This window comes from Sarcophilus harrisii, chromosome 5 (genome assembly GCF_902635505.1).
Source record: "Sarcophilus harrisii chromosome 5, mSarHar1.11, whole genome shotgun sequence".
In the NCBI taxonomy this organism is placed as follows: Eukaryota; Metazoa; Chordata; class Mammalia; order Dasyuromorphia; family Dasyuridae; genus Sarcophilus; species Sarcophilus harrisii.
The window spans coordinates 63,327,097-63,343,965 of record NC_045430.1 but is presented as its reverse complement, the minus strand read 5'-3'; the positions used below and the strand labels follow the sequence as shown (position 1 = coordinate 63,343,965).

The 16,869-nt window shown below is 36.5% G+C and overlaps 1 protein-coding gene across 2 annotated transcripts in view; it reads right to left on the bottom strand.

Annotated features, from left to right (window-relative positions):
• LOC100926503 (voltage-dependent L-type calcium channel subunit alpha-1C) overlaps positions 1 to 16,869 on the bottom strand; it is a 342,775-nt gene that overhangs the window by 180,419 nt on the left and 145,487 nt on the right. The window lies entirely within an intron of this gene.

Here is a 16,869-nt window from a genome sequence, read left to right as displayed (position 1 = left end):
AATAGGACACCCATTTTCCTTTCCATAAACAAACCAAAAAAGAACAGGAAAACAAACAAAAACTAAAACTAAAACCAAACCAAACAGACAAACAACCCCCCCCCCCCAACCAAATAAACAAATCAAAACAAAAACAAAACAAAAAACCCAAACTTTTTCACAAAAATAACAGTACAAAGAAAACAATAAACATAAGGAAAGAATGTATGAGTCCAGGCAAGACCCTTGCAAGCTTAGTGGAGTTAAGTCAGAGGCTTAAAGTAAAGAAATGGCTTATAAGGGAGTGAACATGCTTCAGTTCTCACTGTTCTTGGAGCCTATGGAGGCTCTTTCCATAGGGTTCAGTCAATAAAGGAAATAGTTGAAAATGTGGGAACTGAACAATAGCATCGAATTCTCCTATTCCCCAAATGGTCCAACGAATTGCACTCTTTTCTTTATATTTGCATGAAACAGTAAGGTGTTATAGAGAGATCACTGGACTTCACATCCATGTTCAAATTCCAGTTCTGCCACCTACTGTATGATCTTGGTTTCTCCATCTCTAAAATGAAAATGTTACTCTTTTTCCTTCCTACTTCACAAGTCTCTGATGAGGGTCTTGTGAGAAAATATGTCTCATAAACGATCATAAATAAACACCAGAGATTCTTGTCCTATGACTTTCAACAAAATAATCATAGTTCACATTTATATGGACTGTTCTAAAAGTCTTAAGGCATTATGTATTGATGTTTATAAAGTACTTTCCTCACACCTCTATTATTTCCTAATAAATTGTTAAGTGGTGCTTTTATCAAAAGTACATGATCATAGAGTCACAAATTTAGAGTTTGAAGTAGTCCTACATTGTCTTTTATCCAAACAATGATGCTATTAAAAAATCAAAACCATTCCTTCTTTTCTGGCTTCTGGAGTGAGTAGTTAAAGTGGAGAAAGCCTCAGGTAGAATCAAAGAAATCCAGGTTTCAGACATTGCTTGTAACATCTGGACACAGAAGCTTGATTTGGTTTTCTTCTATGTTATCAGAATTCCCCTATGGAATGACCTGATGGTGACATGGATGCTGATGATACATATCATCCAACCTGACCTACAATCAAGGCTGGCTAAAACACTAGCAGTCAGCTGTATGGTATGACATGCAGGACATTGACAATTTGCCAACCCTGAATATATCTCCCCCACCAGCTGGCTATGGAGCTCTGAATTTCCATTCTTAAAATCATTCCTTTGGCATGTCTTCAGGAGGTCATTGTTAAAATGAAAATATTTTTCCCTAGGAGGAATACTGCATTAACACACATTATACTCATTACTTTATAGATTAGTGTGTTAGATTGGTACCTGTCACCAAGCCAGAAAAAGACCTTGAGGAGATAGAAATGTGTGTGTGTGTTCATGAATGGTGGGGAGAGAGAAGTGATGTCCATGAGACTACTCTAGCACTCTGTTCAAATCCTAGTCTGGTCATTTATTAGCTGGATAAATTACTTAACCTCTATGAGCCTCAGTTTCCTTATTTAGCAAAAGGGGATAACAATATTTGCACTATTAAACTCCTGGGTTTGTGAGGATCAAATAGGATACATATAAAGTGCTTTGTAAATGACTTTAGACTATCATTATTGATTTGGCTTACAAAAAGATGAGACACAACAAGGAGAATTGATTCTTTAGGGATTCTGCATCCTTCAGAATTGAACTATCATATTACAGTCCAAATGTGTCAAAAAAAAAATGCTATAAGATACTTTACATGTAGTTTTTATTCTGTCTCATTCTCAATTTCCTCATCTATAAAATGAGGGAGATGGGATAGATGATATTCAAGCCCAGCTCTAACATTTTATGATGCTATTCAATAAGGCAGAGAAAAGGACACCGTAACTGGCCTTCAGGAAGCACCTCCCTTCCTCCCATCACTGCCCCTCTCCAGGCAGTCTGAGAGAAGTCATTCAGGAATATCCCAAGAGGGAGGAGACTGACAGAAAGCCATGGTGGAAAGGATACTGAATTTGAAGTCAGATATCCTGATTTCCTATTCAGCTTCTATCAATTACAACTTATTTAACCTTGAGCAAATCACTTAAACTTTTAAAATTTGTTTTTCTTAATTGTAAAATCAGAGACTCAGAATTTAGTAGGAAACTTGGAGGATGCATAGTCCCACACGTACTTGAATGGGGTTGGACTAATTGAACTCTGAGATCTCTTCCAAATCTAAAATGCCAAGTTCCTATACAGGTCAGAGACTCTTCAATGAAAGTGATGGAAAAAATTGGCAACTTAAAGTGCCAGTCTGCAAAAAATTAAGACAGGAAGATAGAAAAGAATTGAGGTGTCTTGTTCCATCCTTTCTCTGCTAAATGCAATATATATTCAGAAACCCTAGTCTATGTGAGAATGTTTGTTCTATTTAAAGTGATAGCTTAGCTCATCTATATTATCGCATTCAAAACCAAAATAAAATGTTCATTTCAAAAAAATCTGCTTCCTGTAATTGATTTGGGAGAAAAGATGTTGGAGAGAAAGACAGTTTTCTTCCATTCTAAATTCATTGATCCTAGGTAAAAAAGGTAGATTCAAGCTGTCCTTGCTACTGCTTCTACCTTGACTCCTGATAAGCAAGTTACAGGAATAAATTTGTTCCTAAGTACGTGGTAAAAGAATTTAAATAATTGCCCTGTTACTGACAGAAGATTCTATTTTTTTTAGCATGATTGGTGGGATTGGATAGTCTCGATAATACTCCTCATATCTCTGACTTGATGAAAGTTTTATTCTTCAAATATATAACCTTGGTAGAAAAGAATCTACATTAGATGCTTCTCCAGGCTTATTGTCAGCTCTAAATCCTTCTGATCCTATGAGTCTATAAGATTCCTTCCATGGCAATAAGATTGCACTTTGGGGTGTTGGTTGTATGGACCTGCTCTGCTCTCTGAGAATTTGAGGGCTAGGTTTTAATTTTTTTAGGTTTCCTGGAGCATATGACATTTAGTTCCAAGGGGATCTGGTAAATGAAATAATTAGTTAGGTGAGACATGTTAGAATGGCAGGAACTTTGTATAGAGAGTCAGTAGAATACTTAACATACTAGAGTAGAAAGAATATGAGATTTGAAGGCAGAGGACCCGAAATCTTCTCCTGCCTTTGTAGTACCTACTCCTTATTGCTCTTTGTGTACAATAATTCACTTTTCTCAGCCTTATTTTCCCCATCTGTAAAATAAGGAGACTACTCTTCTGCAAAAGTCACTTTGACATCTCAAGGGAATGATGGAGTGGGAAATAATACAGGACTTTCCACCCAATCAAAAATTCTGCTAGGGATAATCTTAGGACATAACCTGAATTTGGTATCTGGCATCACTTTATAGGTTTGGGTTTGTAGGTCTGACTTTAATTTAGAGAATGTTTTTAAGATATTTGGGTAGCTGCCACCAGGTAAAGGATGGTGCCTTGAAAAATGGATTTTTATGATTTCTTTATGGTTACTGTGGGTATGGATAATTGAGATTGACCAAGACACATCATCCTGCCACTTAAGTTATTTCTATGAAAATAAATCTCTTCTCAAAATAATGACCGTGAAGTGATACAGTGGATAAAACATAGCACTTAGAATCAGGACACTTCTCAGTTATATGTCACTTAAGTCATTTAAACTTTATTTATCAGTTTCCTCATCTATAAAATAGAGATAATAACAGCACCTAACTCACAGGATTGATGTTAAGATCAAGTAAATTAATATATTCAAAGCACTTTGCAAACCTTGAAGTACTTTAAATGTTAGTTGCTACTATTATTAATTATTATACATCCACACTGTTAAATTTCTGTTGATCTGCTGTCATGATTTTAATATTGTTTATGGTTTTGCAACTGGCAAATCTACTGCTAAAACTGTCAGTGTGTTAACATTTGTGACATTTTAGAAATCGAAATATAGGTTAGATAGATAGATAGATAGAAATTTAGAAATAGGAATATAACCATCATGTAGCTAAGAAAGGGAGAAATGGGTATATCAGAGGATGGGCCAAATCACCCCCATGATCAGACAACCAACTTCAAATGTGACTCTTGAGTGGCCTTTGGTGGAAGTTTGAAAGAGTCAAACTGATTTTGGTTTTATTAAAGAAAATGACTGATGCTAAAACTTCCGCAAAAATGAATTCCTTAACGAAAACATTTAACAACATCTCCTTGGGGATTTTATATTTCATTTTTTTTATCAGCGTATGATGATTCGTGCTAGAATGACTGTGTTCCTTGTGAAACTCTCATAAATTGAGAGGGGGTGAGTTTAATAAGTGGATCACTCTAGCTGGGAGGATATATCTTCAAACACAATCAACTAAATACAAAATAGTTGACCATGATTGTGGTGCCATACAGGAGAAAAAGCTCAGTGTGAGCAAAGACAAGTGAATTGAGAAGAGAAAGATCCCTTCAATTATACATCTTTTAGTACCTGAGTCACCTGTTAACAATGTCACTGTGTTGGGGCTCTCAGATATGCAAATCTCTAGCTACCATTTTCCAGTGACAGCAGGCTGTGGGACACTAGCACTTACTAGCCTTTCATATATCTGGTTTAGGGAAACGTTGAATTTTCATTTTGGAATTTGCTTCTGTGTTCCATTTCCAAATCCAGCAGAAAGAGGGTGACATAGGAGCTAACAATGTTTTCCATTTAGCCTAAGCTTTTTTTGATTGCTGGGGCTGGGATATATGCTATACAAGGATGAGTTAAAGGAACTGAGAAAGTTTATCTTGGAGAAGAGAAGATAATGGAAATTGTGCTAGTTATCTTCAAACATCTGAAGGGCTAGCATATAAACAAAGTTTAAATTTGTTCCCCTGGTACCAGAGGGTAGAACAATGCGCAAATAAGAGATTCAATCTTGATATGTCAATTTTTCTAACATTCAGAACTGTTGCAAAGTGGAATGATCAGAGACTGGCCATTTGTAAGGATGCCATAGAGGCAATTCTTCACAAGATGGTCTCCAAATAAGATTTCTGTGATTCTAGGATGAGTAGCATATGGAAGATGAAGACTAAATTTCCAATTGGCCATAAACTTGAATCTCCAGATCATCTGGATCAAACCACTCAGCCTTCTGAATGCTCCTGTTTGCTGCCTTGGAAACAAACTTGGATGTTCTGACCCCAAGACTAACTCTGCTGCCCTATGTCCTGGTTGGTGTAGTACTTTTTGCTAGTTCTAATCATGCTTTATGGCTAATGTGTAAAATGGCTTCCTTACATCTATTATATCTAGTCTCAACTCCTCTGCCTTTCAAAATATCCTTCCAATAATTATCCAATCTTTTTTCATTTCTTTCCCCAATATAAGTCTTCTTTTCTTGTAAGGGTAGTCTTACCATCCTACAAACACGAAATGATTTTTCTTTTTGCCTTTTTGTTCTTGTTCTAATTTTTATCCTCTGCCCAAAATGCCCTTCTCTCTTCTGTATAATGATGTATCTTACCCATGTGTAGGATTTTCTTTTTGTCTTTTTTTTCTGCCCAACCAGACTGAGTTCTTCAAAGATTAAAAACTGTCATTCTATAGCCTTCCTAGACTATCCCTCCTTTCCCCAAAGCAACATGTTGCTGAGCAAAATTAGCTTCAATTAATATTGTTTGTGAAGAAATTGAGAGGGTATTTCCTGCAATAGTGGTGGTGGTGATGATCATTTATAACAGGAAAAGAAATGATTGCTACATTGGTCACTATTAGACAAATCTCAGCTCTCTGAATAAAACTTCTCCAAGATGTTTTCCTTAAAAAGAAATAACATTAATTCAGGCTAACTTAAATATTCCTTACAAATACACAACGAGGATATATATATGTATTGGCTGAGGCAATTGGGGTTAAGTGACTTGCCCAGAGTCACACACCTAGTAAGTATTAAGCATCTGAGGCCAGATTTGAACTCAGGTCCTCTAACTTCAGGGTTGGTTCTCTATCCACTGTGCTACCTAACTGCTCCTAGGATTTTCTTTTCTATTTTTCTATAGTTTAATTGTAACAAGTTGATGCCAGGCTCTACACCTGGAAAGGTTTGCCACCATACATATATAAAAGAAAAACCAATAATTCATGTAAACAGGGAAAAAATGATCTTAGTCCCTGAACTCCTATACTTTCTCCTCTGTGACCCTCTCAATCCATTAATTTTAGTTTTAGAATTGAGAAACTGGGGACTCTGAAATCCAATAGCTATTGGCAGTTCTGTTCTAATTGGGCAGTTTAACATGTGGAAAGCAGTTTAAAACACGAAAATTAAACAATGAGGCACAAAGACTTTCTGACCTTTTTTTTCCCTTCAGATTTTGACATATTATATAGAGGTAGCCCTTGGCAACCAGGAAATAAATGTGGAAAAGAAAGGTTTTATTTCAAATTGTTTGACTTTAAGAGAAGAAATGCCCATTTCCAAGAATAAGAGGAACAGACAGAATTCCATATGGGAAAAAGCCACTGACATAATTTTCTGCTAATTCTTTTGGGTTTTTACTTTTGTGTAGCAGAAAATGCTATAGATTTTAAACAAGCAGAAGCTATTCATTTTCCTAGGAGGAAGGGTTAGCATCCTAGCTGAGGATTCTAACATAATTCAGAAGTGGAATCAGAGAAAAACTCTGTGATCTTATACTCACAGTAGAGGTGCACCTAGCAATGATCAGCAGTGACCATGGGACCAGCAGAGCAACATTGATCTCTGGTCATGTGAGACTAATAGGAAGAAGCGCCCAGCAGAAACTATACCCCAGCCTTAGATTACACAACCAGACACAACCCTAGCAGAGACCACACTCCTAGAAAAGACGCAATATCTGAGTTCCTTCCAAGCAACAGTTAAAACACAAGAGATTTTAAATGATTAGGAAGTAAATATAAAATGGGATTAAATATTAAGAAGCCAAACAAAGTGATCTTATTAAAAAGGCAAAATATAAATGCAGATGCCATCTCTGTGATTATTATTGCTGCCATAAACTGAGGGATGGGGGTAGAGCTACAAACAACTGCCCTGAAGAACAGCCATAATGCAGAGGAGAAGACTCAAATGGGAGAGCTCTCAGTATGCCATAAACTATATGTGCTCTCAAGCAGAAAAATTTCCTCTACCATTACGGCACCTCAGAGTCAAAAGCTAGGGGAAAAGGAGGTGTTCAGTGATACCAAAAAACCTTTGATTCTCTCCTATAGCCAGCCATGATAGTGCCAGGGTGACACTGCTCCTCTCTCTAGAAGAACAAAGTGGGTAGAAATAGAGGAAATACACACGACACAAGATTTAAAAGAGATCATAGTTAAAGGAAAGAAAAATAAAATTTCATGATGTCATTTGATTTCTTCAATGACTCTCTGAGAAAGTTAGGACAAGTATTATTATTACAATGATATGGCATCTTGAAATCCCTTATTGACCCACATAGATTTGTTAAGTTTTCTTGTAGAAAGTGGATGGGATCCCATCACTTTCCAAAACAAAATATCCTCTCCTGGCAACTACTCCATCTTTAAATTGTCTTGTATTTTAATTTAAGTTTCTTGAGAACAAGGCCGTAGTATTTAGCATAATGGTCGGTACAAAGAAAGTCCCTAATGAATCTCTCCCTTCATTTATAGACATATAATTTTGGTTATTTTATATGTAGCACTATTTTTTAGGTAAAAGGAAGATATTGCCCTAATTATCAAAGCCAGACTCAGGAAATAATATCAGGAGTCCAGAAAAAGCTGTCTACCTGAAAATTCCAAAATAATCCTCCCCCACCTAACCTCCTGATACCTCAAATCAATAGACCCCTTCTGAAGAATCACATATCCATTAAGTCTTATCAGTCATTTAAACCTTAACAGAAGGAATCTGTCAAATCCTACAGACTCTTGAGAACATGAGGAGCTAAGAGAACAAGACAATATTAAAGAAAGCATCTTGATAAAATAAAAAAGATGCTGCCCTACAGTCAGAGTATACTGGTTTGAATCTCAGCCCGGCCATTAGCTACCTGTGTGATCTTGAACAAGTCATATCTTAGTTTTTTTTTTTTAATCTGTAAAATGAGTGATTGATCTAAATAGATGGTCTCTAAGGTCCATCCTTTCTAGTTCTAAATCTATAATTGGATGTGAATATGATGGGGAGATAAGGAGATGTACCATCAAGAGGACAAAAGCTTGCAGAAAGCAAAGTCTGCAGACGATCTAAACAAATGTGCTTACTTTACAATTCTTGTGAAGTCCCTCCTGTTAAATGTCCTGAAAAAGAGAGACACTGCTCAGCACACAGGGAATCTTAGCCAGTGATTCAGGGCAAAGGAGAAAGAGAGGGTAAGAAAAGATGCCATATTTTGGCTTCATTTCTGACTTCTGTCTCTGACAGAAAAAGAACCCTTAATTGTCATGGGAGGAAGAAACTGAATTTTTTTTTAATGAACAAAAACCAAACCAAGACATTCACATGCAGCTTTGGAAGGTGCATCTAGAATTGTGTTATTTTAGATCTGATAACAATTCTTAAATATAATCTAGTCCAATTCGGGTATCTTGATGTAGGAGAAAGCAGAATAGATTAGGCATTAGAAGCTTGCTACTTCCTAGATAGGGAAACTTCAACATCTCCTTTTGCAAAATGGAGAAAAAAATCATCATGATAATAGTGATGATTATGATGATAATAATGATAATAATAATACTGGTTCCATACTATCTTAGAGGGCCATTGCAGAGGTCAAATGGCAGCATGCATGTGATAGAACTTTGTGATCTGTAACAATCACGTAGCACTTCAAGATTCGCAAAATGCATTATTTTATTTAATTTTGCCTTTAAACCAACTCTGGGAAGTAGGTGTTTGTATTATCTCCATTTTATAGATAGGGAAAATGAAATAGAAATATATTAAGTGGCTTGTTTAGTAAATAAGATAGCAAGTGTCTGAGGCAGGAGTTGAATTCAGGTTTTCCTGAATCCAAATTCAGTATTCATTTCACGATGTCTCCTTGGACATCACTTATTGCACTCCTATCATTTTCTAGGTCTTTAAGAGTAATCTGGATAACTGCTTGCTGCAGTGCTATAAGGGGAATTTATGTAGATGGTTATGAGAGCGGCCTCTTGCCTGTGTGACTGAACAAGTCACTTAGTTTCCTCATCTGTGAAATGAGGATGTGTGGGTCTCAATGACCTCTAAGCTCCTTTCCAGAGTTAAATTTATAATCTACAAGTTGGAGTCATTGACCTCAGAGGTGACTGTCTAGCCCTGGGATTCTATGACATCTTCAAAAATCATAAGACTGATCAATGGCAGATTCTCTGACTTAGCCTATTGCTTTTCCACATCACCACAAATGCTGTTTCTTTGTCCATCATTAATAAAGCTTTACCTCGTAATAGAGGCTGAAGTGTTGTCCTTGGTCAGAAAGGCAGCAGGATGAGCTGGGGAACCTTTCTATTCAGAAGCCACCTGGCTCTTAGGTCTTGCTATGATCAGGAAGCATGAATAAGGACCCCGTAGGACTGATTCACTCTTCCTTCTCTTGGCCTAGCAAAACCAACCTCATCTTTGGCATCTGATGCTCAAGGTAACATCATATCAATTCTCTTGGCTCTGGCAGATTCCTGGGATCCTATTTAGGGATCTGGTGTGGAAAGTGTTTCTCAAATCTCGAAATCCATAATGGGAGGCTGGTAGCACTGTGGGGAGGAGGGAATGAGGGCTATTCCTTGAACAAGGAGTACTCCAAAAATCTCAGACTTTTTCCAGCAGGCAAATAAATTGCAACGTTAAATTTCCAGATTGCCTCCCCTTATGGTATTTATGCCGAGTGAGTCATTTTAGTTCTTGAACCTCACCAGCCCCTTTTTAGGCCCCATCATTTCATGAGCGAGGTTATAAGCAGCTGTCGGAATATCAATCAGCTGGCCTCCTTCTGTGGGGAGTCTTTCCTTCCTTTAATGTCTGACATTGTTATTTTTCTGTTTTTTTCTATTTCTTTCTATCTTTCTTTTCCTGTCCCCCACCCCATCTCTCTTTGTTTCTCTGCCTTTCCTCTTTGTTTATCTCCCTCCCATTGTCTTTTTCTCTTCCTTCTTCTCTCCTCTTTTTCTTTCTCCCTCACTCTTTCCCTCCCTTTTTCCTCCCTCCCCCTCTCTTTTCCTTCCTCTCTCCTTCCCCTCTCTCCTTTCCCTAGGTCTCCTTTCTTCCCTTTCTCCCTCTCTCTCCCTCCCTCTCTTTTCCCATTTCTCCCCCTCTCTTTCCCTTTTCCTCTCCTTCTCCATCTCTTTCTCTCCCTCTTCTCCCTTCTCTCCTTCCTCTACCCCCTCCCATCTCTTTGTCTCTTTGCCTCTCCACGTCTCTGCTTTTCTCTCTGTGTCTCTCTATTTGTCTCTGTCTCTGTCTTTCTCTCTTCCTTCCTCTATCTCTATCTCTGCCTCTGTCTGTCTCTGCTTTTCTCTCTATCTGTCTCTATCTCTCTGTCTTTCTCCCTCCCTCTGTCTCTGTCTGTCTGTTTTTCTCTGCCTCTGTCTCTCTCTCTCTGTCTCTCTCTCTCTCTCTCATCTTGGTCCTCTCTTATAACTGTAAGCCCTTGCACCTTTTACTGGGAATGTGCTTATGTGTACAGAAGTTTTTCTAGGTTTTTAGGTCTGTGTAGCACACTCCATTTCCTGAGCAAAAAAACGTGGAGACCATCTTTTTCTGTTTCTTTTGGTACACTCTCCCTTCTCTATCTATTCTCTTACTCTGAATAAAAATAAGAAACAAAATAAACTTTCCTAGAATTAATAAGATGGCTTAGTCTAATTTTAATTTAGTAGGATTTAGAGGCAGACAAAACTTTAGTCACCTTCTAGTCATAGGATCATAATACAGTTATTTTATAGTTTAAGGAAATTTTATAGTTAAGGAAATTAAGACTGAGCAAAATTGTCACTTGTTGAATCACAAATCATACGAGGGGAAATTTGAACTCATATTCCTGATTCCAAGTACAGCACTCTATCTACTATACTACCTAGCTGCTTCCATGGGTGCAGGGACTTTAGAATCCATTCTATAGATGAAGAAACAAGAATCTAGAGAGATTAAGGGATTACCCTAATTAGTAGAATTAGGATTGAAGTTTATCATTTCTGACTAAATAGCCAACAATTCTTTCCATTATAGTTTGTTGTTAACTAATGAGATTAAACAAAATAAATTATTACTTCATGCCGCTGCATACATCATCATAAAATATTGTGAAAGATAAGCCTATTAGCCACTTGGAGGATCCTCTTCTCTGATACTTACTAGCTATATTTTTAATAACTCCCTTAAATTAGTAGAAAGAAGACAAACATGAAACAATGCTATGTAATAACAATAAGCAAGCTAAAAACTAAAGCCGAGTTAGGAAAATGTCCCTCTCTCTTCATTGCAGGATTGAGATATTAGGGGTATGAATGTTTTATTTATAGTCATGCTTGATTGAAATATTGATGAGTTTTGCTGATTTCTTTTTTGTTACAAAGATCAGATTGCTGGGCAGATATATATTGAGAAATAAATAATGGTTTTTTTTTTAAATGACTTATCTATTAAACAATAGATAGATTGCTGTTTGCTTTGATAGACAGTGTTCCCCACCGGGAGTTCCCTACAGTGATATCATCAAAAAATCTTCATGTATTTGTATAAGATGATAACTAATAGTGCAGGCAGGGGATTCAGTGAATAGGGTACTGGATCTGTAGGTAGAAGACGTGAGTTCAAATATAGCCTTACACACTGAATGTATGATTTGGGGCAAGTCATTTAATTTCAGTTTGGCTTAATCCATTGGAGAAGGAAATGGAAAACTACTCCAGTATCTGCCAAGAAAACCCTCAGTGGGGTCATGAAGAGTCAGACATGCCTGAAAAATGACTGAACAGAAAAAAAAATACTTAATCCTATCTCTATGTTGTGTCCTATTCTGAGAATGTTATCCCTTATTCCTTGCTATTTCTCTAAATGCCAATTCTTTAAGGTCCAACTCAATTTTAACTTTCATAAAACTTTGTTAGATGCATCCAACTACACTAATCTCTGATCACTTCTAATTTATCGCCATAGTTTGATACTTGACTGTACACTGTTTTATAATCTCTGGGGTAATGATGCAGTGGGGAAAGGCTCTGGATTTGAATTAGAAGGATCAGAGTTCAAATTCTGACTGCCATTTAGTGGGCGGGTGAAGTTTTAGCTCCTTGAAGCTTCCGTTTTCTCACTTATAAAATGAGAGGATTGGAGGAACAAGGCAGCGAGGTGTAGAAGATAGAGCACTGAACCTGAACTCTGGGAAACCTGAGTTTAAATCCTGCTTAGATACTAACTAGCCATGGGATTCTCAGGAAATAGCTCAGTGTGGATCTCAGTTTCTATTTGTAAAATGAAGAGATTGAACTCACTGATCTTTAATGTCCTTGTTAGCTCTAAATCTATGATCCTTTAACTAGACAATCTCTGAGGTCTGAACCTATGATTCTGTTTCATGTTTCTATCTTCCTAGCAGACTTTTTTGGATGCAATTCTCTCCTAGGATAATAGTAAGGGAGAGCATGGCTAAGCAGATGGAGGACCAACCTTGGAATTACAGAGAGGCAAGTTTAAGTTCTTCCTATGACACATACTGTATACATATTTAATCTCTCAGAGTCTCCAACCAATTATATAAAATTATAAGTTACAGAAAAATCATCATTCTGCATCACTGGAGGGAATTTCCCCAGCAAGGTTCCCTATATTGATGAAATTTCAGATCCAGACCAAAAACAAAAATTACAAATTACACAGGCACTTATGAAGTGTAACTTGCTGACTTTTCTCCAGTGAAATTTCCACCAATGAAAACTGAACTCTTTTCTGGGTTTTATTTCTCCTGCTTACTTTCATACACCATTGGATTCCACACTGTTGGCACCAGGGGGCCTGAATGCTACACTGTGGCTCTGCTTTAGCAAGCATCAATGGCACTGCCCACTTAAAGGGCATCTTTCCTCCCCTTAACACCCACAGCATCTCATTTGTAAATCTCTCAGCTTGTTCTTTTTTGCATTGTGGTTATTCCCATAAGAATCCTATCTCCTATGAGGTAGTGGGCTCCATGAGGACAGAGATTCTGTCTTATTCTTCTCTATCACCTCATCAACGTCAAGCATGGTGTTCTGCGTTTTAATAAATGTTTATTGAATGGATTTGAAGGGCTTGGGGGCCGTGCTCAGACATGGGGGGTCTAGGAAAGGTAGATGGCAGCAATGATTCTGAACACCAGATTCACAGTCAGCAGTTAAAGTGGCAGACATTAAAAAGTAATAGAAAAAACATGGGATTTAGGACCAGAGGACCCGAATTTTGACTCTTAGTAGCTGTGTGATCTTGAGCAAAATCACTTAATCCTGCTACATCTTTTTTATGTATAAAATGAGGGAAATTGAACTATATGATTGCTATGTGAATTCTTCCAACTCGATATCATAAAGACAGGTATCAAGTTTAAGAAGAAACCCACCAATCCTAAGAGAATAACAGTGATATTTCAATGCTGGGCGATATGTTTGGCTAAGCACTCTCACTGCAGATTCTTCTTTTCATGACTGGAGCTGAATTAAATGTATTATTTGCCCTCCGTTTTCTTCCTCCTAATCTTTGAATTATTTCCTGTGATTCCTCAGGAGAGTTGAGTCTTCTGGAAAGAAGGCTTATCCTCTGTTCAGAAGAGAGAAATAGTTTTTGAAGCCCTGAGAATTGGAATCAATATATTCAATAGACATAAGCCCTTTCTTTATGCAATGACAGGAGACAGGAAGGGCATAAACTAAGAAGCAGGGACCTCCACTTCCTCTAAGGTCTTAATATGTTATTAACTCTTAACTATTTTGCTTCATTTCTCAGTTCTAATTCTGTTTTCTCATTGCCAATAACAATCTCAGTAGACACAAAAGGTTTAAAGCATGCTTTGCATACATTATCTCATTTGACCTTCAAAATAGCCTTATGAGATGCTGTAGGCACTTTGCATATTATTATATTCATTTACAAAGGAGGAAACTGAGACAAAGGTTAAATGAATTTGTCTATTATCACACAATTAATATATGTCAAAAATGGGACTGATTTCAGATAACTTCTGATTCTTGCTATTATTCCATCCTGCCTCTGCAAAGCAAGCCCAGAGATGTAGAAAACTGAGCATAGTCATCCTGGTCTCCTCATTGAGGCAGCAACCAGTGGCTAGAGTGCCAAATCTGTAGTCAGGAAGACTTGGATTCAAATCAGGTCTTACTTACTATTTCTGTTACCTATTTCATTAATCTCAGTTTGTCTCAGTTTCCTTACCTGTAAAGTGGGGAGAATGATAGCGTCTACCTACCAGGGTTGTTTTTAAGATCAAATGAGATGATAGTTATAAAACATTTAGCACAGTGCTTGGTACAGAGTACCAAGTACCAGTACTTGGTATAGAGAAAGTGTGATATAAACTATATAACTACATATTATTACTACTGTTGCTGCTGCTTCTGCAACTACTACTACTACTACTATAACTAAAATTACTAGCTGTTTGATGCTGAGTAAATCACTTAACTTCTGTCTGCCTCAGTTTCCCCATCTGTAAAATGGGGATAATAATAGCAATTGCTATTATAATTATATTCATAGATATAATTATAATTGTTACTATATCCCAAGGTTGTAAAGATCAAATGAAATGCTAATTAGAAAGTGCTTAGCACAATGCCTAGAACAAATGCTATATGTATGGAGTTATTACTATCACTAACTATGTGAGCTTAGTCACTTAACCTCTATATACCTCAGTTTCCTCATCTGTAAATGGGGATAATAATAAAATCTACCTCCCAATTTTGTATGGATTAAATGAAGATGATAATTATACAGTGTTTAGTATAATGACTGGCACATAGTAAATACTATGTAAATGTTAGTTATTATTATTAGTAGTACTCATCACAAGGAACAAAATAGGGAAAGGGATGACTACAGCACAAGGTTGGTTGTATTTCAGGCAGATTTTTGGTCCATACCTGTGATTTCATGAGTGTGATCTGCAACTGTTCTGCCACTTATGGTCTCAGAGAATTGTCTGAGAGTTCTGAGAAGTTAAGGTTATCCAGCCTATTATGTGTCAGAGGTGGGATTTAACAGAGGTCTTCTTAACTCTATCTACTATGACAAGCTGCCTGGATTAAAATGATAATAATTATCTGGATATTCGTTTTCTAAGTTGTGAGGGATGATACCTTGCATTATTTATCCAAATTGGGTCAAGAAGCTTAAGCTTATTAGCAGATTACAAAAAAGTTGTCATGGCCCTCTAAACCAGTTAAACATAACTCTTGATATTGGTGACTTTCATAAGAAGGTAGGTACTGAAGAGGAAGATAAATAATACAATGAAAAACATATTCTGAAACTTAGAAATTAATAAACCAAAAGTTTCTTATTTATTTAGAAGCCTTAAAATTCTACATTATAAATATTTCCTTTCAGAAGAAATTGAGATCATTTAGGAAAGGACACATCACTGAGCTGGGAGCCATTCATTGTCTAGAACAAAGATCAAATTCTAATTCAAGAACTGATAAAGATAAAAAGATCTGATTGCAACATATCTTACTTAGCTAAGCTGTTAAATCTGCAAATTGGGAAATGGATGAAAGTAAAGGCATAATCTTTAATTATCACTATTTTTTGGAGAAATAGAATTGGCAAAACAAATATCACAATAAAAAGGTTATAATTATGAAAATCTCCCAGCTAGTCAATACTCTACCATCTTGACAGATAGAGGAGCAAAGTACTCAAAGACAAAGGTAGTTTATAGTCCAATATCATTTGTAAAATATTAAGAAGGAGTTTGATAGAAAACTTTAAATAGTAATAATGGTTCCTAAAGTAGTGTTACAGAATAACAGAATGATAGAATTACCAGAGACCTCAGAACCCTTTAGTACCACTCATCCTCTAAAAAAGAATCCCTAGGTATTACATGCTCAACAAGTGATAATTCAGTCTGTGCTTGAAGACTCTTAAAGAACAAGAGCCCACTAGCTCCAAACAGCACATTCTACTAATTTTTAGGAACTATTTACTGAAGTAAAACCTGAATGTGTTTGTCTGTAACTTTTATGTCTTGTCACTAATTTCTGTACTTTGGATCAAACAAAATAAATTGGATCCATCTTCCACATGACTCAAACACAACTATCAAAGCTTTGACTTTTTTCCCTCCAGATTAAGCACCCCCAATTCCTTCAACCAATTCTCATATCATCCTTTAATATCTGAAGATATTCCTCTAAGTGCTCTCCAGCTTATCAATGACCTTTCTAAACTGTGGGACAAAGGACTGAACACAATACTCCAGTCCTGTTTGTTATACTTCATAATAGAACTAATATTGATTTTGCTCTCATGTCAAATTGTTGACTCACACTGAGCTTTCAGACTACCAAAATTCTCAATACTTTTCAGATGAATTGTTGTTTCTCAATTTTTTCCTCCCAGTTTTGTACTTGTTCTTTAAGTTTAACATAAATCTTTAGTTCCTAACTGCTTTTAGTCCCTTGATAATTCATCTTTATTTTTTTCTCTTACCTCACATATCAGTATTTTGGGAAAAAAAGAAAACCTAAAAATATGAGAGGATTGCTTTCATTATTTAGTATTTTCTTGATAATTGCATGTATACACTTTTCTTGTGTTTATCTTGTTTGGGGTGTTTGCAAATTGAATAATCTGCTTAGCTTTTTGGGGAGAGTATAATAATATCTCTTTTTAAAAATTGGTT